Source organism: Sus scrofa, chromosome 15 (assembly GCF_000003025.6).
Source record: "Sus scrofa isolate TJ Tabasco breed Duroc chromosome 15, Sscrofa11.1, whole genome shotgun sequence".
NCBI lineage: Eukaryota > Metazoa > Chordata > Mammalia > Artiodactyla > Suidae > Sus > Sus scrofa.
The window spans coordinates 104,764,500-104,790,708 of NC_010457.5; the positions used below are offsets into that span (position 1 = coordinate 104,764,500).

General features: G+C 42.1%; 1 protein-coding gene across 8 annotated transcripts in view; it reads left to right on the top strand.

Annotated features, from left to right (window-relative positions):
* CFLAR (CASP8 and FADD like apoptosis regulator) overlaps nucleotides 16,245-26,209 on the top strand; it is a 54,888-nt gene continuing 44,923 nt past the window's right edge. For 2 of the 8 annotated variants that reach the window (XM_005652441.3, XM_005652445.3), the window contains exons 1-2: nucleotides 16,245-17,149; nucleotides 17,337-17,507. The gene's annotated coding sequence lies outside the window, so the exon portion shown is untranslated. The other 6 variants (XM_005652447.3, XM_005652443.3, XM_021074699.1 and 3 more) reach the window with 5 other exon arrangements.

A 26,209-nucleotide genomic window follows, 5' to 3' on the forward strand; every position in this document is an offset into this window, starting at 1 on the left:
ATATACTGAGTCTATTGTTAATGGTCATTCAGATTATTTCCTATTTTGGTTAATAAAAAAATGGCTCTGAATTAAATGCATTTGTTTTAAATGCATTGGTCAGACATTTTTTTACCTTATTGTAGAAGAGCAAAGAGATTCTTTTAAATCTTTGCATTATGCATTCAAATGAATCACACAATCAAGTGAATGTTTTGTGATGATAGCTTTTTTGCACCATATGTATGATACAGTTTATTTCATTTATTCTGTTGCTACAGAATTTCTGTGGAAAATACTAACTGTTCAGGGACACAGTACTGAAGGCCAACTCTGTGGTTCACAGTAACCATAGCAATAACTGTCCTAAAAATAAAGAGTCCCTGTATCAGCACAGATGGAATCATCTTACTGAGGAAGAATCAGGTTCACAGGCAGTGGTATCACCTGGACCTGGAAGTCCCATGTGACAGTAACAGAATCCAAAAGCATGAGAGCTTAGTACAGATATAAAAGCTTAAAACTGGATCATATATTTAGATCAGACTTTCTAGTGAAACATAATTAAAAACTAAAACTACATCTGTAGATGCTAAATACATTCCAAAAAGGAAACATATTATAATTCATATAACAACACAGTAATTAACTCAAGGTATTTATTCCATTATTTGTGTCCTATAAATGCTTCCTTATAGTTGGGTTTTTCAGTGATTATAACTCTAATAAATGAATTTCTACATTCATAAGTAAATAAACATTTTTACAGTCTTAAATCATAGGCATATTTCTTTTATAGCACTTATAATACATCATAATTATCCATTTATGTGTCTAACTCCCCATACCTGGCCTCCTTGAAGTCAGGGATGGTACCTGTGTGATAGGTGTTTAGGCAGTGTCTGCTGAATGAATTAATTCACAATTAGAAATCTAAATATATAAGTGGGGTAATAGAGATGATTTGTCACAGATGAACATTTCATCAATGACTCAGAATACAGGCTTGGGGAGGCACACGTATTTTCCAATGTCTAAGAGGCTTCATGAGTTCCAACTGCCTATCAGGAAAGTGAGATCATTTACAAAAGGCCTGTGATGGTGATGGAGGCACACACATATTCCAGGATTGGGAGCACTTCCCCAGTCCTTTGGCAAGGATGTTTAGAACTGCTCTAGGCCTAAACTTTCCTTTCTTTTCTTTTTTTTTCTTTTTTTGTCTTTTTAGGACTGCACCCACCGCATATGGAGATTCCCAGGCTAGGGGTCGAATCTGAGCCACAGATGCTGGCCTATGCCACAGCAAAATGGGATCCAAACTGTGTCTGCGACCTACACCACAGCTCATGGCAACGATGGATCCTTAACCCACTGAGCAAGGCCTGGGATCAAACCTGCATCCTCATGGATACTAGTCGGGTTTGTTAACCACTGAGCCACGACAGGAACTCCAGGCCTAAGCTTTCTAACACATGATATATAACTTTTCTCTACTTGATGATGAGTTGGTGCCTGGGCTGCAGCCCTAAAAAGCAAAACAAAACAAAAAAAACCCAAACAAACAAAAAAAACTTTCAAGAAACAGACTCCCTGCATGCAAATAACTGGGCATGTTTGCCCAAATTTCTTCTGAAGTCTGAGGCAAGAAGCTTCATGGAGCTAGAAAAGAGTCAGACATCTCAGATCCTTTTCTTCCAATTATATTCATTCGCTTAAATATTTAGTGAGCCCTTCCTATGTACCAAGTATCTTCATGGCACACAGGCTACATCAATGAATAAGACAAACAAATTTCTCTCCTTTTGGTACTTACCTATTGGTGCAGGATTATTATCCCTAGTCGTGGGTCTTTTCTCTACATGGCAGTAACCAGAGACAGTTTGTCCACATTCAGTATATTTTGCCAACCAAACATTTTTTCCCCTAATAATCTTTCCCTCCTATAAATTGCAGAGAACTTTGTACCATCCTACTAAAACGTATCTTGCCTTATCTTGTAACTCAGGTATTTTTATACTTGCTTTATTTTTAGCAGGTTATAAATTTTTTTTCTTTTAATATTGGTATGTAGTGTAGCTTGTGCAGAGCCCAATACCCACAGAGCAAGCAGTCTGGACCTACAGGGCCTTGCTCCCTGCTGTGTTCCCAGCCTGCCAGGAAGTTCCTGGCACAGAGTCATGCTCAATCAGCACTAGTTCGGTCAATGAATTCCAGATGGCTTTGGCTCATCTTGAAACTGAAAAACTCAGATTGAAACTTGAATTCCACCCAAACCCAGTTTTCGATTTGAATCCACTGTTTTTTTTTGTTTGTTTGTTTGTTTTTGTCTTTTGTCCTTTCAGTGCCACACCCTCGGCATATGGAGGTTCCCAGGCTAGGGGTCTAATCAGAGCTGTAGCCATCGGCCTATACCACAGCCACAGCAATGCAGAATCCGAGCCAAGTCTTTGACCTACACCACAGCTCACGGCAATGCCGGATCCTTAACCCACTGAGTGAGGCCAGGGATTAAACCTGAAACCTCATGGCTCCTAGTCAGATTCGTTAAACACTGCACCACAATGGGAACTCCTGTGTGTTTTTTTGTTTTGTTTTGTTTTGTTTTTTAATTAAAATCACATACCTGGTTTTGAGACTTACTGAAGTTCTTTATGTCTCAGCACAGAAGGAATTAGCTAGAGGCAAAGTGATAGGTAAGAAGTAGATTTATTGGAGTTCCCTTCTTGGCATAGCAGAAACAAATCTGACTAGGAACCATGAGGTTGTGGGTTCGATCCCTGGCCTCGCTCAGTGGGTTAAGGATCCAGCGTTGCCATGAGCTGTGGTGTAGGTTGCAGATGTGGCTCGGATCCCGTGTTGCTGTGGCTGTGGCTGTGGTGTAGGCCAGTAGCTGTAGCTCTGATTAGACCCCTAGCCTGGGAACCTCCATATGCTGAGGGAGTGGCCCTAGAAAAAAAAAAAAAAAAGGTTTATTGAGAGTGATAGACAAAGTGTGGTCTGTCTCAAAAGGTGAGAGAGTAATCCTGGGAGAAACACTTCACAGAGTGTGGGCCATCTCAGAAGGCCACAGGTTAGCAGGTTATAAATTCTCGAAAACATCTTGCCTTATTTATTAATTTATCTCCTACATGGTGCCTTACATGTGATAAATGTTCAACAAATGCTTAATTTGGACTTAACTCAGGTTTTTTTTATTGAGATATAATTAACATACATTACATTAGTTTCAGCTGTACAATGCAATGATTTGATATTTGTACATATTGTGAAATCACCACATGTCTAGTTTATATCTAACATCCTACACAGTGAAAAAAATTTTTTTTTTCTTAAGACGAAAACTTTTGGAGTTCCCTTCATGGCTCAGAAGGTTAAGAACCTGAGTAGTATCCATGAAGATGCAGGTTCGATCAATGGTCTCACTCAGTGGGTTAAGGATCCGGCATTATTTCAAGCTACAGCATAGGTTGAAGATGCAGCTTGGATCTGGTGCTACTGTGGCTGTGGTGTAGGCCGGCAGCTGAAGCTCCGATTAGACCCCTAGCCCGAGAACTTCCATACACCAGAGGTGCAGTCCTAAAAAAAAAAGAAAAAAAAAAAGATGAAAACGTTTAAGATTTTCTCTCAGCCATTTTCAAATATGCAGTGCAGTATTACTGACTATAGCTGCCATGGTGCACATTGCATCCATGTGACTTATTTATTTTACGACTGGAGGTTTGTACTTTTGACTTCCTTCACCCATTCCTTCTGTCTCCAGCAAACACAAATCTCTTCTCTGTAGCTAAGAGCTTGGCTGGGGCGGGGGCGGGGGGTTCTTTTCTTTTCGGATTGCACATGTAAGTGAAATCACATGGTATTTGTCTTTCTCTGTCTGACTTATTTTACTTGGCACAATGCCCTCAAGACCCATTCATGTTGTCGTGAATGGCAAGATTTCATTTTTAATGACTAAATAATGTTCCATTGTACATACACACACCACATTTTCCTTCATCATTCATCTGTGGTTGGACACTACGACTGTTTCTCTATCTTGCCTATTATAAATAATGCTGCAAGGAACACAGGAGGGTGCAGGTACTTTTCCAAGTTGGTGTTTTTATTTTTATTTTTTGGATAAATACCCAGAATTGCGGGATGATATAGTATTTTTATTCTTAATTTTTTGAGGACCATCCATACAGTTTTCCATAGTGGCTGGACCAATTTTACATTCCCACCAGTTGTCCCTGAGGGTTCCCTTTTCTCTATGACCATACCAGCACTTATTATTTTGTGTTTTTTCTTTTTCATAATAGCCATTTTAACAATAAAATGGCTATTATGTTTGATTTTCATTATGTTTGATTTTCATTTCCCTAATGATTAGTGATGTTGAGTGCCTTCACGTACCTGTTGGCTACCTGTTGGCTATCTGTATGTCTTCTTTGGAAAAATATCTGTTCATTAATTCTTTTTTTAATAAAGATTTTATCACAATTCTTACAGTGAGTGTAAATTCTCATTTAAACAATTCATACACAATTACACAATTTTTCTTTCACAACACTTTATGAAAAGGAAACCCTCAATAAATATTTGCTGAATTGAATTGAACATGTTTAACATAATTTTACTTAAAAAAAAATTTTTTTTGTCTTTTTAGGGCTGCTCCCGTGGCATATGGAGGTTCCAAGGCTAGGGGTCTAATCAGAGCTGTAGCCCCCAGCTTATGCCAGAGCCACAGCAAAGCCAGATCCGAGCCGCATCTGCCACCTACACCACAGCTCAGGGCAACGCCGGATCCTCAACCCACTGAGCAAGGCCAAGGATCGAACCTGCAACCTAATGGTTCCTAGTTAGATTCGTTTCCACTGTGCCACGATGGGAACTCCATAATTTTACTTAATATTTTTAAAATCCGTTTTTTTGTTTGTTTGTTTGTTTTGTCTTTTTGGGGCTTTACTCATGGCATATGGGGTCGAATTGGAGGTACAGCTGCCGTTCTACGCCACAGCCACAGCAACACAGGATCCGAGCTCTATCTGCAACCTACACCACAGCTCACAGCAATGCTGGATCCCTGACCCACTGAGTGAGGCCAGGGATCGAACCTGTATCCTCATGGATACTAGTCAGATTTGTTTCCACTGCACCACCACGGGAACTCCCAAGGCTAATTTTTTAATGACAACTGAAGAAACTAGAAATTCCAAAAGTTTAATTTTTTCAGTAATACAAAAGTCTAAAAATACTTTCTTCGACTTTATTTCTACAAAGCTGCCTGTTGTAGAATTAGTATTTGTGCCAATAGCACTACTTCTTATTGCTCAATTGTGAATGAAACCACAAGAATACAGTATTTCTCAGAAAGCATATTTGATGTGAAGACATATTTTAGTTCAGGCTCTAAATTTATACAGAAAATGCTATTGAAATTCTCAACTTTCAACGTGATGAAACTTTTTTTCATTTTTTTGGCTGCACCTGAGGCATATGGAATCTCCCGGGCCAGGAATTAACTCTGAGCCACAGCTGCAGAAACTCTGATGAAATTTTCACAGCATGCAGGTGGATTCCAACACTGCCTACCTAGAGTTTGGCCACATGGTTAGAAAGCTTAAATTATTTCTGGAAATGTTTTTTATTGATCTATAATTGATGTACAACCTTGTATTTGTTTTAGGTGTACAACATGATGATTGGGTATATGTGTATATTATAAAACAATTACCAGCACTTCCCATTGTGGCTCAGTGGAAACAAATCTGACTGGCATCCATGAGGATGCAGGTTTGATCTCTGGCCTCGCTCAGTGGGTTAAGGATCCGGTGTTGCTGTGAGCTGTGGTGTAGGCTGGCAGCTACAGCTCTGATTTGACACCTGGCCTGGGAACTTCCATAGGCCACAAGTCTGGCCCTTAAAAGACGAAAGACCAAAAAACAAAAACAAACAAACAAAAAACAAAAAAACACTTTAAGACCTATTCCCTTAAAATTTCTTAGAAATTTTTCATGGGAAAACAGGTAGGAATGGTGGGTGGCCAATCTGGCATAACTCCTGAGAACTGGGGTAGAGGGCATTTACCAAATCAGGTCTGGAGAGAGTGTGGAAAGCCAAAGGCAGAAAAACCTGTCTAAACGGATTGTGTAATTACAAAGAATGTGTGCATAGATTAAAATTCAGGGGGATCGGATTGATGGAACAGTGTGGTAAAAATCCAGTTGCAGCCTCTTGTGTTGCTGCAGAGGCGTGGGCTCAATCTCCCACCAGATCAGTAGGTTAAAGGAGATCTGGCATCACTGCACCCATGGCACGGGTTGCAACTGAGCCTCAAATTCATTCCCTGGCTCAGGAACTTTCATATGCCATGAGTGTGTCCATAAAAAAATAAAATAAAATAAAGTCAGATTCAATGGAATCATTAAGCCAGGTAGGCAGAGAAAATAAATGAGACAATTCTGGACAGTAAATGATGGGCCATCTGAATGAAAGTTTGTGACAGCTGGTACTGCCTAAGTCTGGATCTCACATTTTATCCGATTCATTTAAGGAGTCTAGAATAGAGCAGACACTAAACTTCATATTCTGGCAAAGATCCAGAGACACTGTGTCTGTAGTTCATTCAGTTCCTGTACAAAAGGAAAGCTTAGATAGGACAGATTGATTGGTCAGTCATTTCACATCACTGGTCTAAGGCTATTTATCATGTTCGATCCCTGGACCAGGAACTTCCGCATGATGTGGGCACTGCAAAAAAGGGGTGAGACATGTGAATATGTTCAGGATAAAATGATAGTTACCACTTTATTTATTTATTTATTTTGCTTTTTGGGGGGGCACCTGCAACATATGGAAGTTTCCAGGCCAGGGGTCAAATCAGAGCTGCAGCAGCGAGCCTATGCCACAGCCACAGCAACTTGGGATCCGAGCTGCATCTGTGACCTACACCACAGCTCATGGCAATGCTGGATCCTTAACCCACTGAGCAAGGCCAGGGATCATCGAACCCTAATCTTCGTGGATACTAGTCAGGTTCATTTCTGCTGAGTCACAACAGGAACTCCTGGTGTCTGACTTCTTACACATAGCGCAATATTTTCTGCCTTAACATTTCATTAGAAAATGTTCAATCATAAAGAAAGGAAAATTAGGGTGCCTGAGCATTTACTTCATGTTGGGAAAGGGCTCCTTGCTATGGAGTAAGAGCATGGAAGTAGTTTGTCACGAGTAAGCAGCAGCAGCAGGATGACACAGAAATGATACATCTGTACCTAGCCTTGACCTCCATCTGTGTCAGCATCTTCCTCCAGGCCTGGGACATTGCTGAAGCAGCTGGTAGCCTTTGGGCCCTGATGATTTTTCTGTCCTCCGACCTTGACTGTCTCTCTCTGTCACATTCTGTACTCAACACGTTCATTTAGTGCTTCACAAAGACAGATGACAGATAGAAGCTCAGCATGCCAGGAACTCAGATGGACATGGAAACTAGTAAAATACAGTAGGTGGAGTTCTCTTGTGGCAACGTGGATTAAGGATCTGGCATTGTCACTGCAGCAGCTGGGGTCATAGCTGTGGTGTGGGATTGATTCCTGGCCAGGGAACTTCCACATGCTGTGGCTGCAGCCAAACAAAACAAAACAAACACAGTAAAGGAATGTATGATCACTAGAACAAGAGGTAATTAAATCCTGGTTGACAAAAGAAGAGGGACAAGAGACATAACCAATATTTAAGGGGCAAACATAGGAAAGGGGGCCTGTAAAGAAAGGAGAAGGAAAGATCTGAGAGGTGGAAGATAAATCTGGAGAGAGCCATGTCCTAGAAACCAGGGAAGAAAGGATTTCAATAAAGGGAACAGGTCAAGGGTATACAACTAAGATGAAGTATGTCAGCTGGATTAGAAAACATCAATCTTTTCCTACTCCACTTTAGAAGCTCTCCAAACCAGGCCTTTCCTCTGCAGGCAGGAGATGAGAAGTGTCATCTCTGCTATATCTGACCAATTTAAAAGGAAAACTGAAAATACCGACAATGGGGGTTCCCAAGGACATAGCTCAGCTAGATTACACACTGAGATGCTCAGAATTTTGTAGTAGACAGTAATGAAAACCAATTAACTATACTGACATAGAAGACAATGAATCTCAGTGAACATAATACTGAACATAAAAAGGAAGTCACAAAAGAATACGGTTTGTTTTCGTTCGTATAGAGTGCAAAAATTGTCAAGCTATACTGTTTATTTATAAAAATTTTTTTCTCTTTGTAGGGCTGAACCTGCGGCATATGGAAGTTCCCTAGCCGGCTACAGCCACAGCCATAGCCACACTGGATCCGAGCCAAATCTATGACCTACACCACAGCTCCTGGCAATGCAGGATCCTTACCCACTGAGTGAGACCAGGGATTGAACCCACATCCTCATGGATGCTAATCGGGTTTGTTACCCACTGAGCAACGAAGGGAACTCTAAGCTATACTGTTTAGAGATGCATATATAAGTGCTAAAACTTACAAAGTCAAGGAAATCATTCTCTGTGAAGTTGGGACAGTGGTTACCTCTAGGGGGAGGAAGTGGGTTACGAGTGGGGAGGGGCACACAGAAGGCCTCTGAGATGCTTCTATTTTTATGCTTCAGGTGGTGGTGACATAGATGTTTGATGTATAATTTTTATCAATGTGTGTACTATATTTCATGCACTTTTTCTGAATTTCTTTTTTTTTTTTTCCTTTTTAGGGCCACACCTTGAGGGCTATGGAAGTTCCCAGGCTAGGGGTCGAATCGGAGCTACAGCTGTGGCCTATGCCAGAGCCACAGCCACTTGGGATCCGAGCTGTGTCTGTGACCTACACCACAGCTCAGAGCAACACTGGATCCTTAACCTACTGAAGTGAGGCCAGGGATTGCACCTGCAACCTCATGGTTCCTATTCGGATTCGTTAACCACTGAGCCACCATGGGAACTCTAATAAAAGCATGTTATCTACAAACAAGTAAAATATTCATCTAAAAGAAGTGAGGAGTTCCCATCGTGGCTCAGTGGAAATGAATCTGACCAGCATCCATGAATCAATCCCTGGCCCAACGTCCCCATCCAAACCATGTCTACAACCTACACCACAGCTCATGGCAATGCTGGATCCTCAACCCACTGAGCGAGGCCAGGGATCAAACCCTCCACCTCATGATTCCTTGTTGGATTCATTTCCACTGTGCCACAATGGGAACTCTTGTTTTTTTTATTTCTCTTTTTAAATTATTAGAGTTTATATATGCAGTTTATATAAATTAGAAGAAAGTTTTCAAGATTCACCCCTGTTTTGTCATTTATCAGTACTTTTTCCTTTTCATGGCTGAATAGTATTTCATTGTATGAATATAATGCATTTTACTTAGACTTTCATTAGTTGATGGACATTTGGATTGTTTTTGGCTATTATGAATAAGACTACTATAAGCCTTGCATATAAACTTTTGTATGGACGTATGTTCATTTCTTTGGTGTTAATACCTAGACATAGAATTGTTAGTTCATATAGTAATTCTGTATTTAATCATTTGAAGAATTGCCAGTCTGTTTTCCAAAGTGATTTCTCCATTTTACATCCCTACCAGCAGTAAATAATGGTTTCAATTTTTCCACATCCTCACCAATACTTGCTATTATCTGACTTTTTGATTCTAGCCATTCTGTTGAGTATTAAATGGTATTTCACTGTGGTTTTGATTTGCATTTCCTGGATGACTAATGATGCTGAATATCTTTTTCCTGGCTTATTGGCCATTTGTATATTTTCCTTGAAGAAATGTCTATTCAGATCCTTTGCCCATTTAAAAATTCTTCTATTTGTCTCTTTAATTGAGTCATAGGAGTTTGTTTGTTTGTTTGTTTGTTTTGTCTTTTTGCCATTTCTTGGGCTGTTCTCGCGGCATATAGAGGTTCTCAGGCTAGGGGTCTAATCAGAGCTGTAGCCGCCGGCCTACGCCAGAGCCTCAGCAGCACAGGATCCGAGCTACGTCTGCAACCTACACCATAGCTCACAGCAACGCCGGATCCTTAACCCACTGAGCAAGGCCAGGGATCGAACCCGCAACCTCATGGTCCCTAGTTGGAATTGTTAACCACTACGCCAGGACAGGAACTCCCATAGGAGTTCTTTATATATTCTGAATACAAGTTTCTCATTGCTAGAGGATTTGCAAGTTTTTTCTCGCATTCTATAGATTGTCTTTTCACTTTCTTGATTGTTTCCTTTGAAGCACGAAAGGTTTTAATTTTGAGAAAGTTGGATTTATCTATTTTTCCTTTTGTGGCTCAGGCTAGGGGGTCATATCTAAGAGTCCTTTGCCAGATCCAAGATCATTAAGTTTTACCTCTATATTTTCTTCTAAGAATGCTATCATTTTAACTCTTACATTTAGGTCTTTGATTCATTTTAAATTGATTTTTTGTAAATATCATGAAGTAGTGGTTCAACTTTACTCTTTGACATGTGAAATCCATCTATCTGTCTCTAGCACCATTTGTTGAAGAGACTATTTTTTCCCTCATTGGTTAATCTCAGCACTCTTGACTAAAGTCAGTTGACCATACTTATTTCAGTTTATTTCTGGGCTCTTAATTCTATCTCATTGATCTATGTATCTTTATGCCAGTCTAATACCACACTACTTTGTAGTCTTTTGTTAAACTTATTCCTAAGTTTAGAAGTCTTTTATAAAGTGGTGGAATCTCCTTCTATTTCTAGTATGTTGATTGTTTTTTATCATGAAACGGTGCTGGAATTTGTCAGATGCTTTTTCTGTGTAGATGGCAATAATCATGTGAATTCTATTTTTTATTCTATTGATATGATTGATGTATTACATTAATTGATTTTCCGATGTTAAACCAATCTTGCACTCTGGGATAAATTCCCCTTGGTCATGGTGGCTAACTGTTTTTATACATTGCTGGATTCAGTATGCAAGTATTTTGTTGGGGAATTTTGCATCCACATGTGTGATATATTGCCCTGTATTTTCCTTTGCCCGTGATGTCTTTGGTTTGGGTACCATAGTAGTAATAGTCTCATAGGCTCAGTTGGGGAGTGTTCTTTTCTTGTTATGGGCTGACTTGTAATCCTATCCCACCCCATTCCCAACCCCCAGTTTATATGTTAAAGTCATAACTTCTGGTACCTGACATTGTCACTGTTGTCATAGATAAGGTATTGTTTGTTTGTTTTTGACTATGCCCTTGCCATGTAATACTTCCTGGGCCAGGGATGAAACTCATGCCACAGCAATGACAACACTGGATCTTTAACTCACTGAGCCATGAGGGAACTCTGATCAGGTCTTTAAGGAGGCAATGAAGTGAGGCTCTTAGCATGGGCCCCAATCCAATACTACTGGTGTCCTCATAAAAAGAGAATTATGCGGGAAGACACTAAGGATGTGTGCCTACAGAGCGAAGACTATGTGAAGACAACCCAAGAAGACTGCCATCTAAAGCCAAGGGGACACACAAACAGACATATGGATCAACAGAATAGAATAGAGAGCCCTAAATAAACCCACACACCTACATTCAGTCAATTAATCTTTCACAAAGCTGGCAAGGAAAAAGACAGTCTTCAGAAAATGGTATTGGAAAAGTTAGACAGCTTCATTTAAATCAGTGAAGTTAGAACATATCCTCTCACCATACACAAAAATAAGATATGACATAAGATATGACATCATGAAACTCCTGGAAGAAATCCTTGGCAAAATATTCTCTGACATAGGAGTTCCTGTTGTGGAGCAATGGAAACAAATCCATGACGTTGTGGGTTCGATCCCTGGCCTCAATCAGTGGGTTAAGGATCTGGCATTGCAGTGCGCCGTGGTGTAGGTTGCAGATGTGGCTCTGATCCTGCGTTGTGGTTGTGGCATAGGCTGGCAGCTGTAGGTCCAATTGGACCCTTTGTATGGAAGTCTCCATATGCTGAGTGTGTGGCCCTAAAAAGCAAAGAAAAAAAAATCACCTCTTGGTTTAATTGATTTCCTCTATTTTTCTATTCTACATATTATTAGTTTCCACTTTAATCTTTGTTATTTCCTTTCTTCTGGCTTCTTCAGGTTCAGTTTGCTCTTCTTTTACCAGCGTGTTAAGGTGGAAGGTTATGTTATTGATTTGAGATCTTTCTTTTTCTTAATATAAGCATTAAAGTTATAAATTTCTCTGTAAGTACTGCTTTAACTGCACTTCCTAAGTTTTGGTATGCTATGCTCGATTTTCATTCATCTCAAAATATTTTCAGATTTTCCTTTTGATTTTTTTGATCTACTGGTACTTAGGAGTGTGTTATTTCTTTTCCACATATTTGTAAGTTTTACTAATTTTCCCTGTTACTGACTTCTAACTTCACTCCATAGTGGTCAGAAAACACACTATACATTATTTCTATCCCTTTAAACTTATTGAGGCTTGTTTTGTAGCCTAGCAGATGATGTATCCTAGAAAATGTTCCAAGAGCACTTGAATGTATATTCTGTAGTTGGATGGAGGGTTCTAGAGCTGTCAGTTAGGTCTAGTTGGTTTATACCCTTGCTCAAGGCTTCTGTTTCCTTGTTGATTATCTAGTTGTTCTATTCATTATTTAAAGTGGAATAGCAAAGTTTCCAACTCTCATTGTTGAATCATCTGGTTTCTTGTTCATTTCTTTCTGTTTTACTTTATATTTTGCTACTCTGTTATTGGGTATATACATATGTATCCAGAATGATAATATCTGTCTGATGGATTGATACTTTTTTTGTTGTAAGATGTTCCTTTTTATCTCTAGTAACATTTTTAAAAATTTGTTTTTCTTTTTAGGGCCACACCTGCAGCATATGGAAGTTCCCAGGCTAGGGGTCAAATTGGAGCTTTCACTGAGGTCTACGCCACAGCCACAGCAACATGGGATCCAAGGTGTGTCTGTGACCTACAGCACCACTCATGGAAACGCCAGATCCTTAACCCACTGAGCAAGCCCGAGAATCAAATCTGTATTCTCATGGATACTTGTCGGGTTCTTAACCTGCTGAGCCATGTCAGGAACTCCCTCTAGTAACATTTTGTAAAGTCTGTGTTGACTGATATTAATAAAGTCTGTGTTGACTGATATTAATAGAGCCAGTCCAGCGTTGTTGCGGTTGCTATTTACATGGTATCTTTTCCCATATTTTTATGTTCAGTCTGTTTGGATCTCTGAATCTAAATTGTGTCTCCTATATACAATTATAGTTGGATCAGAGATTTTTTAAAATGCAGTCTAACCAACTTTCCTTGGATGGATTATTTAATCATGTTCATTTAATACTATTATTGACAAAGTTGGATTGCATGTATCATTTTACTGCTTGTTTTCTATTTGTCAAATGTCTTTTCTGTTCCTTTATTTCTCCTCTATTGCTTTTTTTTCTTTTTTTTTTTGTATTAAGAAAATATCTTCTAGGAGTTCCTGTCATGGCTCAGTGGTTAACGAATCCGACTAGGAACCATGAGGTTGTGGGTTAGATCCCTGGCCTTGCTCAGTGGGTTAAGGATCCAGTGCTGCCATGAGCTGTGGTGTAGGTGGCAGATTCGGCTTGGATCTGGCATTGCTGTGGCTCTGGCATAGGCTGGCAGCTACAGCTCCAATTACACCCCTAGCCTGGGAACCTCCATATGCCGCCAGAGCGGCCCTAGAAAAGACAGAAAAGACAAAAAAAAAAAAGAAAGAAAAAAAAGAAAAAAGGAAATTCTTCTAATATTTTCTATTATCTCAGTTTCTTTAATGATTTTCCCTAAATATTTTTCTTCTATATATATTTGAATTATTATTTTAGTGGTTGCTCTAGGGTTTACTTATCAGAAGCAGCTTTGTATTTATATCAGTTAATTCCTGTTATATTTAAAAATATAACTCCTATCTACTTCTACTCTCTTCCCCTCCTCTTGTGGCATTTTGATATAGTATATACATACATCAAACCCACACCACAGCAGTGACCCAAGTTGCTGCAGTGACAATATATAAAACATTAATTAATGTTATACACCCAACAATACATTGTTACTATTACTACTTTACTATCTGTAGTCATTTCTTTGTCCTGATATAGCTTTGCTCCCATCCACCTCCTCTATGCTGTTATTAGCAAATACATTTAATGTATATTAATTTCCATGTTTTAGGCACAGCAGTCCATTATATTGTTTTATACAATTGTTTTAAAAAATCTGGTAAGGGAGTTCCCATTGTGGCGAAGCGGTTAACGAATCCAACCAGGAACCATGAGACTGCGGGTTCAATCCCTGGCCTTGCTTTGTGGGTTAAGGATCCAGCATTGCCATGAGCTGTGGTGTAGGTTGCAGATGTGGCTCAGATCCCGCGTTGCTGTGGCTCTGGCGTAGATGGGCAGCTACAGCTCCGATTCGACCCCTAGCCTGGGAACCTCCATATGCCTCAGGAGCGGCCCTAGAAAAAGCAAAAAGACAAAAAAAAAAAAAAATCTGTTAAGAATCAGAAAAACATTCATTTATGTTGTCTCATAATTATATAAATTACCTTTATTGGTGGTTTTTGTTTTTTTTTTTTTCATATGACATTGAATTACTACCTGGGGTTATTTGCTTTCAACCTAAAGAACTTCCTTTAGGAGTTCTCTTGTGGCACAGTGGGCTAAGGATCCCGCATTATCACTGCAGCAGCTTGGGTCACTGCTGTGGTGTAGGTTTGATTCCTGGCCCCGGAACTTCCACATCTGTGGGCTTGTCCCAAACCCCACAATTTTAGTATTTCTTCCTTGTCTTTGACTTTCAGCATTTTTTTGCTCTACTGTGTCTGTTGATCTCTTGTATTTATCCTATTTGGAATTTGTTGAGCTTCCTAGATGTACAGGCTATAGTTTTTCAAATTTGGGAGGTTTGTAGCCATTTTTATTTTGAATATTTTTTTCTGCTCCTTGTTCTCCTCTCCTTCTGGTAGTCCTGTTATGCATACATGAGTGTGCTTAATGATGTTCCACACTTCTCAGGCTCTTGACATTTTTTCTGTTCTTTGGCTTATATAATCCCTATCCATCTAGATTCAAGTTAGCTCATTCTTTCTTCTGCCAGGTCAAGTCTCCTCTTAAGCCCCTAATGAAGTTATTTCAGTTATTGTACTTTTCAACTCCAGAATTTCTGTTTGGTTCATTTTTATAATTTCTGAGTCACATCCCTGCTATAAGGGCTTAATATCTCTTTCTTCATTGATAATTTCTATTTGATTTGACATTGTTGTCATACCTTAATCACGCTTTTCTTTAGTTCTGTCAATGTGCCTAAAATGGCTACTTTGATTTTTTTCTTGATAAATCCAATATCTTGTTGCTGTCAAAGGCACTTTATGTTGTCTGCTATTTTTCCAATGTATGGGTCATACTTTCCGGTTTCCTTGCATGCTTCATAATTTTTTGTTGGAGACTGGAAATTATTTTAGATAATATATTGGATAATATATTGTAGCAACTCTGGGTACTTGTTTCCTCCACACTTAACACCCCCCCCACCTTCGGCCTTGTTATTGTTATTTGCTTGTTTATTTATTTAGTGTCTGGATTACTTTGGTGAAGTTTCTCTCTTCCCACCCCACCCCCACCTCCACCCCATAAATATTGTTAAAACTCTTCTGAATTTGTCACCCTGGTAGTACAATAATTTGGGTAGGACTCCCTTCCTCTCATTCTCTGACCACACCCAGCTGTTAAATTCCACTGTTTGCTGGCTTGTGGCTCTATTATTTTATTTTAGTTTATTTTTTTGTCTTTTCTGGGGCTGCACCCATGGCATATGGAGGTTCCCAGGCTAGGGGTCTAATTGGAGCTGTAGCCGCCAGCCTACACTACAGCCACAGCAATGCTGGATCCAAGCCACATCTGCGACCTACACCACAGCTCACAGCAATGCTGGATCCTTAACCCACTGAGGGAGGCCAGGGATCTAACCCACAACCTCATGGTTCCTAGTCGGATTCGTTAACCACTGAGCCATGACAGGAGTTCCATGGCTCTATTATTTTCAAAAATACCCTGGAACATATATTGTCCTACAAATGAATCCAATTAAACCCTAGCCCCTTCGAAGCAATAGTCGTGAGGTGAGTGTTTAATATTTGTCTTACTCCAGGAGAGCTTTTTTCAGATGTCTTTATCTCTGATTCTCTCCTGCAAACTAGCCAGCCTACAAAGCCCATATCAGATCTGGATCTGGTGTTGCTCTGGTATAGGCTGGCAGCTGCAGCTCCAATTCAGTTGGAGCAGGGGAACTTCCATATGCCGCAAGTGCAGCCCTTAAAAAAAAAAAAAAAAAGAATCCTCCATCTGTCAACAATGTTCACCCAGCACCTAGCCTCAGTATCAGGTTGCCAGGGGCAGGGTGAGAATTGCTATTTGTCCCTCCCACTGGGAACCTAGGGAGAGGGTCCTATTGTTCTGGGTTTTAAGGCAGACTGGGGTCTCTGCCTGGAAGAATTGGGAAGACGGCAGAGGAAGAGGTCTATGGTTGAAATACCACAGATTCTCGCCTTTCTTAGAAATTTTTTCTAGATTTTCCTGAATAGATGTTTGCTCTTTTTAGACCACTCCAAAAACTTTATTATTATTTTTTTAAATTTTATTTTTGTCTTTTTAGGGCCACACTTGCGGCATATGACGGTTACCAAGCTAGGGCTCAAACAGGAGCTACAGCTGCCAGCGTATGCCACAGGCACAGCAACCGCAGATCCTAGCAGTGTCTGCGACCTACACTCAGGGCAACACCGGATCCTTAAACTGAGCGAGGCCAGGGATCAAACCTGCATCCTCATGGATACTAGTCAAATTCCACTGAGCCAGGACGGGAACTCCCTTCCATTCCTGAAGCTGTAAATAGTTGTTGTGTTTGCCGGTCTTAAAACAATTTTCATCATTTTCATTAGGTCACTGGAGCGCCTGAGGTCATACTGGTGGTGAATTTCTCTTGGTATTAATTTTTGCAATTTTCCTGTGAGTTTAAATATATTTAAAACTTACATGGGCCGTGCTTGCTCATAATGACAAGTGCTAGGTCAGCCGCCCTGAGTTCACAGCCGACCCAGTCACACTGTGATAAACAGGAAACGGCGCTCGGGGAGGCTGTAGCGCCACGGAGTGTTTCACCTCAGAGGGCTGGTAAGTGGGGGTCTCCTGGGTCTAACACAGTGAATGTCAGACGGTCAGAGTTCTGTGGAGTGAAGGTTTTTGTAGGATGAGAGGGAAGTCGAAAATAAGCAAGGCGAACGAATGCGGGACGGGGCAGGAACGCCAGGTCCGCTTTCGGTTTCTTTGTCCCCGCCTCCATCTTTCTTTCGCTTTTCAGGCGTCCCGGGAGTGAAGGCAGAAGGGGTCGCAGCCAGAGGAAAGCCTTGCCGCGGGAGGGACTGTACGGGCCCGCGTCGGATCCCGCAACTCTCCACCCTCCCCAGACCCAGTTGGATGCCAGGCCCGGGACGCCGCCTTCCGCGTTCCTCGCCTCAGCTCCCGACTCGAGGTTTCACAAACTGGGCCCGGGCGAGGGGTGGGGTGGGGGTGCCCGGCAGGGCTTCGGGAGGTGGGCCTTCTGGCTGGTGGCTTAGTGCCCAAGAGCTCTTTTCACCGGTTTGCTCCTCCGGCCAGGGGTGGGCGGAGCACCCCCGACCCCCGCTCGGATCCTCCCAAGGGCCACCGCGTCTCCCGGGATCCCAGGTGTGGTCCCTGCGCGCGATCGCGCAGACCCAGTGGCTCTTGCTCAACCCTGCAGCCCCCGTGGACTGAAACGCGCCTCGAGCAGGTCCCCAGTGTCCTGTAAACTTTGCTTAAGAACATCCTGAGAGTTGCTTAATTTGGGGGGCGACCTGTTCAAAAGATTTGGCAGTCTTCTTGGCAAAGTAAATTAGAACTAGGACTTTTTGTGCAGTAGTGTGTGTGAGCGCGGAAGCAACCGGCCAGGCAGGAATTTTTACTCTCTCGCAATGGCCTGGTGAAGTAGGTCAGGGGTGCGTATTTCTCAAAGCAATGTAATGTGTGTTTTGGCAAACAGGAAGAGCAGCTTGCCTTGGGAAAGTTAGGAATGACTGATTGATAAAATTTTTGTAAAGCCTTGAAATAGCTTGTTCCTCCTCCCGAACTCCCCACCCCCCTTTGCCCTTCAACGTGACTGGGAAATGTAAAATGATTTCTGGGTGTCCTTGCTTGATGGTGCCGCGTTTGTTCAAGGCATGTTCTTTTTAAATATTGACAGTAGAATGCAACAGAACCGAGGCCATTAAAGTTCAGAACAAGTTGTTTGGTTCAAGGTTTACAGGAAGTAAGTTCAACCTCTCTTGCTTAGTTTCATTGAATTGTTTTCACAACGAGAGTTGCTGCCAATAGGGATCCTGTTGGACACAGACAAACCGTCCTGTTGGACACAGACAAATCTAAAACTAAGACTGGGCTCTGGAGGGCTTGATCTGCTTCAGGTAAGAGATTTCAGATAAGAGAAACGGCATTTTTGGGGTTATTTCCCTCTGGTGGTTCCCCTAAATAATCTTTAAAAAGTTTCATTGCCAAGCAAAAAACTTGGCCCAACTCCAAAATTAAAACAATAACAACAACAAAAAGACTTGGGTTTGGAAGGGAATTTTGAGTGTGCTGCCATACAGAAGTTGCTTTTTAGGGCCGCACCTGTGGCATATGGAAGTTTCCAGGCATATGGAGGCTCCTAGGCTAGGGATCGAGTCAGAGCTACAGCCACAGTCACGCAGGATCCGAGCTGTGTCTGCGACCTACACCACAGCTCATGGCAACGCCAGATCCTTAACCCACTGAGCGAGGCCAGGGATCAAAGCGCAACCTCATGTTACTATTCCGATTCGATTCTGCTGCGCCAAAAGGGGAACTCCAGAGAAGTTGCATTTTTAAAAATGTTAACACTTGCTTTACTTAGCTTCTGGGTTAGATGTCCTGATTAAAATGGCTCCTACTAACAACTTGCTTTACATTTCTATTTGTAACCGACATTTGCACTTCCTTTAACACTATTACTTACCATCTGGCACCCGCTTTCCAAGGTGAATTCTCCTGCAGGACCGCAGGGGCCGAGTGCCCCTTGCCCTCTGCCTCCTGGAAGTCTTGCGCGTCCGGAGAGCGGGGGAGGTTAGCCGCGGGCAGTTTTTTTTTTTTTTTGCGCAGTGGCAAAGGGGCTTATTGGCAGCTGAAATAGAAGTAGGTTTGGTCCCTGGGGTGCTCGCGCGTCCCAGGGTTGCTGTCAGTGGCGGTGGTGGGGCTCTGCGGCCACACTTACTGGATCTTGGCCAGACGCGTAATTCCCCCCAGAGCCACGTGGGCTCTTTGCCCACATGGGGGAGAGTTTACTTTCCAGGGAGACTGGCGTGTGCTTCTGTGGAGTTTTTAAGGTGTGGAGGCCAAGGGTTCTGTAGCACGAAGTTTTGTAGCGAGGCTTCCTGTCTGCCTGGAAAATCACCACCTCTTTCTCTTTTTTTTAATGTGGCCGCGCCCTGGCTTGCGGAAGTTCTGGGGTCAGGGATCGAACTGGCGCCAAAGCAGCGACCCAAGCCGCAGCACTGACAATGCCGGATCTTTAACCCGCTGCGCGACTCCGCCACCGCCTCTTCGCTTTTGTGATTTTCTCCTCCAGTTCCTCCTCCTATCCAGGGTATTCAAACTCTGGTTTTCAGGGGCCTCAGGTCCAACCGGCTCCGGCAAGGGTGGGTGCGGCTCCGGGCAAGATCCTGCGAGAAGAGCCCGCGGCTGTCCGGGCGTGAGTAGACCGTGAACGCTGCCCTCTCCTCCGGAGCTGAGCCTTCCGGCGGGCTCCGCCCTCGGCTGCGGAAGCTTAGCGCTGTCCCCTGATCCCGGCAGAAAAGGATTGAGTCTCAAGTTTTCGGGCCCGTCTTTGAGCCTCTTTGGGTCTCATCTCCAGCACTCCAAGTCTCCAGGCGTCTGTCGCTTTTAACAGTCTCAGGGGTGGATTCTGTTTGCTCCTTTCTTCCTTGCAGGGTCCCAAAGGCTAATTAAACTCGTGTTTATGGACTGAAGTGCCTCCTTTCCTTTAATTCAGTATAATTCTGTATAAACATATATTCAGCTCTTCAAGGCCAGGTAGAGTTTTGGGTGCTGGGAACATAGAAATGGACCCGAACTTGTTTGTTTGTTTCTCCCCAAAGCTCAGAATCATCGGAGAAACTGAGCAAAATTACCTGCAAAGGTAACTTGGATTTTGGGCAGCCTGGGATGGGAGGAAGCCAGGTTGAGCCAGCTTGGGGAAGTGAAAACATGTTGCAGAGGGCAGTGTGTATTCAAATGCTGTTTTTGCTTTACTTACTATAAATCAGTGAGGTAAGAAACACTGTTACTATTGTAATGCCCTGTTTCTCCTTTATATTCAGTGCCTGTCACTTGCTCTACAAAACCTTCACAACCTACCTGCCTGTGTTCCTTTCCTTTGTACTTTCCTATACTCGGGGCGTATCTTTGCATTTACCATAGGTAGAATTGCACTTCACACGCTGTATTGTAATACTTTTTCTCTTAAAAATTTTTAGTTGAGTTGCCTTATAATTATTGGCGTTAAAATATATGCCAAGTAAATAGAGAAAGCCTGCAAGAGTCCATTCTCTAAGATAACCAATGGTTCCAGAGAGTTATACATTCAAATATAGTCTATTAAGTGTTTTATTAAGTGTCTTAAAAATACATATTTTTCTCTTTTGGGGGAGGCTTATTTTGCATAATGCTGTTTCTTCAATTGTATTTCAGAATACGGAGTAATTGGTGTTTGTTTTCTATCAATAGCTCTACTTTTCTCATGTATCCTTTCACTTCCCTCTGGCATCAGTGTTTCTAATGAAAGATTTTTTTTTTTCCTTCTAATGACCACTTTTCTTGTTTTGGAGAATGTATGTATCCGTAATTTACATTTCATTTATCTGCTTGTTCAGATGCCCTAAATGTTTTTTTCTCCCTCTTCAGTTTTGAGTTTAGAGAAATAATTTCTTTGATCCCTATGCACATATGAATGAATGAATGTATATTCATTCTTGAATCTTTTCCCAGATGAAACCTGCTTCGTTTTCCACATTTTGTACCTTGTCCTGTATTTATGTTCTGATGATCTCTACTTTCAGCCACTTTGTCTTGGCCATTTAAGTTTTTGTGCAAGACAGACAAAGAGCTTCTTCCTAATGTTCCATTTGTTCTAGATATTGGATTGCTATCTTTGCTAATTCAGTACTTAATGCAAGCACTAAGCTCCATCAATCTGATAGCACATTCGTCTGCATCGTCAAGACGGTTTGTGTCTGCAGTGAACTCTTCAATTGAAGAAGTGAACCCATTGTGATTTATATCTGTATAACCTCAGATTGAAAAATCTTCTGGCAGCTACTTGTTTTCAAGGTTTAAAATGGTTTCTGAGGTTATGGTTTCTTTCTAGCATCTGATTTTACAAATAGGAACTAAAAGTTTTTTCCATTTGTAAAATTCTTTTTTTTTTTTTCTTTTTACAGCTGCACCTGTGGCATATGAAAGTTCCCAGGCCAGGGGTAGAGTCGGAGCTGCAGCTGCTGGCCTAGGCCAGATCCAAGCTGCATTGGCAACCTACACCTGAAGCTTGCAGCAATGTCGATTCTTTCAACCCACTGATCGAGGTTAGGCATTGACCCACATTCTTATGGACACTATGTCGGGTTCTTAACCTGCTACAATGGGAACTCCTCCACTTGTGAAATTCTTGAGATTTTTCTTTGAACTTCCCGTACATATCTTTTTTTTTTTTTGGACTTTACTTAAAGCTTTCAAAGGTAGTTTTTAAAGTCAGGGGATCTTTGGTTTGGGTTTTTTTTTTTTTTTTTTTTTTTTTGGCCACGCCCATAGCATGCAGAGGTACCTGGACCAGGGATCAAACCCACAACACAGCAGTGCCTCTAGCCTTAACTGCTAGGCCACCAGGGAACTCCAGTGGATCTTTGTTTTAAAGAGTAAGTGCAAGACAAATCTTGCTTGCATACTATCCGGTGAATGAACCAAATTTCCTACAAGAATTATCAAAGCTTGATTCAGAATTGAATAAAATAATCAATTAATTAATCTCTTCATTCAGCATACCGAGTCTATTCTTTTAATGTTAGTTGTCACCAGGACTGTCAAGGAACTTAGAGGAAACAGCAGGAGAGCAGAAGCTGGAGATTAGGTAAATAGGTGCCAGAGATAGTTATGGGGCTGAAGCAAGCAGGGAATTTTAATTTTCGTCTTTATGTTTTTCCAGTTTCTAGATTCTCCTCCAGCATGCAAGTAGCACTTTTTTTTTTTTGTCTTTTTTGTCTTTTTGCCTTTTCTGTGGCTGCTCCCATGGCATATGAAGGTTCCCAGGCCAGGGGTCTAATCGGAGCTGTAGCCACAGCAACTTGGGATCTGAGCCGCGTCTGTGACGTACACCACAGCTCACGGCAATGCCGGATCCTTAACCCACTGAGCAAGGCCAGGGATCGAACCTGCAACCTCATGGTTCCCAGTGGGATTCGTAAACCACTGAGCCACGACGGGAACTGCAAGTAGCGCTTTTTATAACTAGGAAAAAGACTGCTGTGTAAAAGAATTTTAAGAGCTTTATCTCCCCAGGGTTATGCACAACTTCTTTTTTTCATTTTGCTTTTGAGGGCCAAACCTGCAGCAGATGGAAGTTCCCAGTCTAGGAACTGAATCAGGGCTGCATCTAGTCAAATTTGTTTCTGCTGCGCCACAGTGGGAACTCCCATGTGCAACTTCATCTGTGTCCTGACAGGCCAACCTTGATCCTTTAGTTGCCAAGAGAGTCCGTTGTATAAACTGAGTGAATATACCTGTTAGGTTAAATTTTTCATTCAAGCCAGACTTGTATACATGAGCTTCAGAGAATATCCACTAAATATTTAATTTTAGTGTGGCATAACTGATGTGAAGCCATTCTCTTAGGCCCCTTTTGAATTCTTTGATGAAAACTTTGTAAAGAAGGAATGTGTCCCTTCCTGACTGCTGTCACATGATGATACACATCCCATTCCTGCAGAGGTGACATCAGGTGGTTCAGATACCTAAAAAGAACAGGCTAGCCATAGCCCTCCTTTGCATGCTTGAAATTGAGATCTGTCTCGGTACTTGGCTTTGCTAAATCACTGAAATTTGTAATCTTACTTAAACTCAGAGAGCTTGGCCTGGTGTCTTTTTTTTTTTGGCAAGAAAATTGAAGCCTCATAGTAAATTGACAAATACAGCAATAGTTCAGGGAAGATTGTGTACTAAATTCACACCGTCTCATACAAAGGATTAGTAATTTTGGGGATGTCAGAGGACTGTCTTATTTGAGGGAAAAAAAAAAAAAAACACAAACTTTAAATTTTAAGCACTTTTGAGTCCATGCTACTCACAGAGGACTAGACTGGAGGTGTGGCAAGAAGAAAACTCTGACCCATAAATCTTAGAGTTTTAGAACTTGTAATAAGTGCAAAAGGGTAAGGTTTTTTATGCTTTTTAGGGCCACCTCCTCGGCATTTGGATGTTTCCAGGCTAGGGCTCAAGTCGGAGCTGCAGCTGCCAGCCTACACCACAGCCACTGCAACTTGGGATCCAAGTCGTGTCTGTGACCTACACCACAGCTTACAGCCACACCGGATCCCCGGCCCACTGAGTGAGGCCAGGGATCAAACCCACATCCTCAGGGATACTAGTCAGATTCGTTTCTGCTGCGCCACAATGGGAACTCCAGTAAAAGGATAAGCTTTTAAAAGCTAAATATATGGGGGGAGATGTAGCTTTTGCTGAAAGGCCAGGAAGATGTCCGGTGAGCTTGGCTGGAGATACTGTGTTCTGTCTGTTCAAGGTGAGGTCCTGTCAGCTCCCAGGAAGCTCTGCATGGGGCCTCACCCGGCTCTCAGGATCACATTATAATTAATCCGTAAATAATACTGTTGCTACCCCCACAGAGTTGCAAAATCTCCCTTTCACAAGCTCTTGTCTCCCGGATCTAACAACCAGTTCCAAGTACAGTTCTTACTCTACCACCCGTTCCATCTTGCTTCATTGTAGGTTATGAAAGGATGAGTAGGCAGTATGCAGGCACAGGCCTGCTGGAGCAGTGTGATGATCACTGGTCCGTTCAAGGCCAAGGAAGGTAAGCTTGGCAGGCCTGGCCAGAACCCACCATGGCCTAAATGCAGACTGAGTGGGAGCTTAGCTCTCTTCAAGGAGCTTACCACATTACCAAAGAAGAAAGTAAAAACAGTGCTATGAATGGAGTTCCTATTGTGGCTCAGTGGATTAAGAACCCGACTAGTAATCCACGAGGATGTAGGTTCGATCCCTGGCTTCGCTCTGTGGGTTAAGGATCCAGTGTTGCGGTAAGTTGCAGCATAGATCGCAGAAGCATCTTGGATCTGGCATTGCTGTGGCTGTGGTGTAGGCTGGCAGCTACAGCTCCGATTCGACCCCTAGCCTGGGAACTTCCATATGCCACGGGTTCGGCCCTAAAACAAAAACAAACAAACCAAAAAACCAGTGCTATGAAGTAGGAGGAGATGACCTGATTTAGGAAGCAAGACAAACTTAAGGAAGAGATGCCTTGAAACATGGGATAAGGGTCTTTTCAAATGGAGGCAAAGGCTTGAGCAAAGATGTCAGGACAGAGAAATACTGTCCAGTGTACGCTGAGCTATGTGTCTTGAATTAGGTTATGGGCTGGGCAAAGGAAGGGAGATAGTCTTAAGTGCTTGGGTTCTGTATGAGAAGTTTGCCCTAGTGAAGATGTAACTTTGATTCAGAAGGAGTGGCTCAGTGCCTTAAATGGGTTTTGCTTTATTGTTTCTACTGACTTGGTCATGTTTCTACACCCTGTTAGGTGATTCATGATCTCTTTTCATTCTAGATCCTTTCTTCTTCTGGTTTTTTTTGTTGTTGTTGTTGTTGTTTGTTTTTGTCTCTTTAGGGCCATACCCACGGCATATGGAGGTTCCCAGGCTAGGGGTATAATCGGAGCTACAGCTGTCAGCCTACGCCAGAGCCACCGCAACGCCAGATCCGAGCCGCATCTGTGACCCGCACCACAGCTCATAGCAATGCTGGATCCTTAACCCACTGAGCAAGGCCAGGAATTGAACCTGCATCCTCGTGGTTCCTAGTTGGAATTATTTCCGCTGCGCCACAACAGGAACCACTGACTTCTTTCTTTTTTTCCTTTCTTCCCTCCCTCCTTCCTTTCTGGGGTTCTTTTTTTTCCCCTCCTCCCTCCCTCTCTCTTCTTTCTTCCTCCCTTCCCTTCCTGTCTCCCTCTTTCCTTCCTTCCCTCTCGCCCTACTTTCTTCCCTTCTGGGGTCTTTCATTTCCCCCTTTTCTGTAGCCTGTATGCAGCTGTTATGAGTCAGGGAAGTTATTGAAGGTAATATTGTGTTGAAATTTGTGGGACCTTTCCTGAGAGTCATGGAGCTGAGCCTCATCAAAGACCTTTATAAAATATACCTTCTAATTTTATTTATAATTGAGATCATCTGTTGTTTGTGGGCAATTTGCTATAATTGAAGTGCACTGCTTGTGAAGCCAAGTCATTTTTTTAGTGCATACTTTTAGCCACCAGGGCATTATATATCATTATGTATTGGTGGCTAAGGCATGCATTAAAATTATTCAATATTAAATTTTAAAAACAAAAATGTTAAATTAAAAATATACATTAAATAATCCCACATTGGAATGTCTTTATGCTTCAGCCTCAGGACATGTTCCCCTAGACTATGTTTGAGTCTGTATCTGCAGCATTGCACACGTCAGCAACAGCATGGTGGTCTGTTACCAAACACCTCATTTTACATCCTGGGGGCAGGGGGCACAAAATAGCATTTCGTGCACTGTCTTAGGGTTAAAATGTCTATGGATGGAGGAAGGAGGGTCCATTATATTAGCTGCTTGAATTGCTCCACACAGAACCCACATCCACAGGTTCTATACACAGATGGAGGAGGGGGAGGTGGGTCCTGTTTTGTTTAGAGACGATGCACGGAACTCAGTAAGATGGTCACATTCTGTTTTGCTCAGGATCATGTAACCCCCTTCTTTATCTTTTTGGAAGCTTCCGGGTTCCTCTCTCAGGGCCTTATCTTCATAGCTCAGTGGGGATTCCCTGACACCTGACTGCTCTAGGTTTGCATGCTGCTCTCTGCAGCTGGCAAGGCAGGCTTCTCCCCATTG